The sequence below is a fragment of the Babylonia areolata genome, chromosome 13 (genome assembly GCF_041734735.1).
Source record: "Babylonia areolata isolate BAREFJ2019XMU chromosome 13, ASM4173473v1, whole genome shotgun sequence".
NCBI classification, from domain to species: domain Eukaryota; kingdom Metazoa; phylum Mollusca; class Gastropoda; order Neogastropoda; family Buccinidae; genus Babylonia; species Babylonia areolata.
The window spans coordinates 8608292-8610791 of NC_134888.1; the positions used below are offsets into that span (position 1 = coordinate 8608292).

General features: G+C 38.6%; 1 protein-coding gene across 2 annotated transcripts in view; it reads left to right on the top strand.

Moving 5' to 3' along the window:
* The window catches only part of LOC143289034 (uncharacterized), a 64655-nt gene that overhangs the window by 36794 nt on the left and 25361 nt on the right, over positions 1 to 2500 (top strand). The gene's annotated exons all lie outside the window — the stretch shown is intronic.

The following is a 2500-nucleotide window of genomic DNA, read 5'->3' on the forward strand; positions in this document are numbered from 1 at the left end:
CTGCTCGTCTGTGGTTCATCCTGACGAGTTGCATGAGTCATTCTGACAATTTTAATGTGTCATTCTGACCATAGTTTGTAGGTATCATTCTGACAATGTGTATGCGTCATTCTGACGACAATTAGTATGAGTTATTCTGACAACTAGTGTGTGTCATTCTGACAAGGAGAATGAGTCATCATGACAACAATTAGTATCAGTCATCATGACAACAAACAGTATTGGTCACTCTGAGGACAATTAGTCATGACAACAAATTGTATGGGTCGATCTGACAATCAGTAAGAATCATCATAACAATAAGTATGAGTGATCGTGATAACAATTTAGTATGGGTCACTGTGATGACAATTAGTATGAGTCATGACAGTTAATATGGGTCATTCCGATAACAATTAGTATGGGTCATCCTGCTGACAATTAGTATAGGTCACCCTGACAGATTAGTGTGTCGCTCTGACGATACAATGCATTCTGACAATATTTAGTACGAGTCACGCTTGCGATATGATTGACCCTGACGATAATTAGTATGGGTCACACTGACGATATGATTGACCCTGACATTAATTAGTATGGGTCACCCAGATGCTACGATTGACCTTGACAGCAAAGCAGGCAGGGAGGATGGTGGCAGAGTGGTCAAGACACTTCTCTGCCAGTTCAGTGTCCGTGGGGGTCTGGGTTCGAATCCCGCTCTCGCCCTTTCTCCCAAGTTTGACTGGAAAACCAAACTGAGCCTCTAGTCATTCGGATGAGACGATAAACCGAGGTCCCGTGTGCAGCACGCACTTGGCGCACTGGAAAAGCAGCTTTGGCAAGATAAGTATTGTCCTCTGGTTAAACTCTATATAAGAAATCCACTTTTATATGTATGCAAAGACATAATTATAGACACACTCAAAGCGTGAATAGCAAAACAAAAACAAAACGAAAAAACAAACAAATGTATAAAAAATAAAAATAAAAACAAGAGGCAAAGCCTTCAAGACTCACTTGTGCTCTGCACTTTTCCAGTAAAGTAATCATGAGGAGAGAAAAAAAAGATTTAAAAAATCGTTGAAAAGTGGTCTGTATTGAATATGATACATAGAATAAGCTTGGAAGAAAAAGGGGGAAAAAAAAAGAAAAAAAAAAGACACGCGAGCGGGATCGAACCATGCATGTTCAGTCTCGAGCAAGCAGACTGATCCCCACTGCTGTGCACATCTGACGTCATTTGACTAAATTCATTACTTAAAGTAATGTTGGTGCTTTCTTCTTCGTGTGATTAGCAGATGTGACTGTAGTGGACGTAATAACACCGTTTAAATCATATTTTCGTGTGTTTTATACCTTGATTGTTCTTTTTATAAAGGAGACTTTGCCATCCCTTCAAGCACACCACAACACATGGTAGATCTCTAGATCTGCACAAACCAGTTGAGGCCTACGAGCTGAAAGAAACGATCGTTTCAATTTTTCTTTTATGTTCATTCCCGTTAATTCAGTGTCCACTTTAGAATATTTACATGCAGTAAACACGTCGATGGTGTAATTAGTATCACTGTATGTGTTCTGTCCAGAATTTGTATTTCTTACCTTTTAATTGTGAACAAGGAAAACGAGGTCATGTCGTCTTCGAACACAACCTAGCTTCTAGCAGGCCTAACTCAGTGGGAAGCGGTTTTTAGAATTTTCGGATTTCAGAACGAACCTCGACGAAATAAACCGTTAGTGATTCGGAAAAACGGCTGAATTCGGGAGACTTACAACCTGTCATTGGTGTGACTGATTTTTTTTTTTTTTAAGTCAAATTTGGTATTGGCAGACTAAGTATTTCCAGAGAAAATGGTAATGTTAAAGTTTACCATGGACACACACACACACACACACACACACACACACACACACACACACACACACCACACAGAGAGAGAGAGAGAGAGAGAGAGAGAGAGACGAACACTGGGTTAAAACATAGATTCACTTTGTTTACACAAGCGAGTCAAAAAGGGAAACAAAAAAATGATGAATGAATGACAGAAAGATGAAATAAACGAAAGGACAAAAAAAAAAAAAAAAAAGAACGGAAAGACAAGACAGACTGATAATCACAGAAAGAAGAAAAAAAGAAAAAACAATAAAAAGAAAGTATGTAGAAAGTGAGAAGAGAATGGTCGTCTTTCTTTTTTCTTTTTCTTTTTTTTTTCTTTCTTTTTCTTTTCTTTTTCTTTTTTTTTCTTTTCTTTTTCTTTTTTTTAATTCTTTATTGTCTTTTTTTTTTCCATTTTTTATTTCATTCTTATTATTCTTTCTTTGCTTTTCTTGTATTTTTCCTTTCCTTCCTTTGTCCCCCCCCCCCCCCCCCCCCCCCCCCCCCCCCCACCCCATCTCTCTCTCTCTCCCTCTCTCTCTCTCTCTGTCATTTTGTTTGTGTCCACCTCTTTCTCACTGTCTATATCAGAGAGAGAGAGAGAGTGTGTGTGTGTCTGTGTGTGTGTGTGAGTGATTCTGTTTT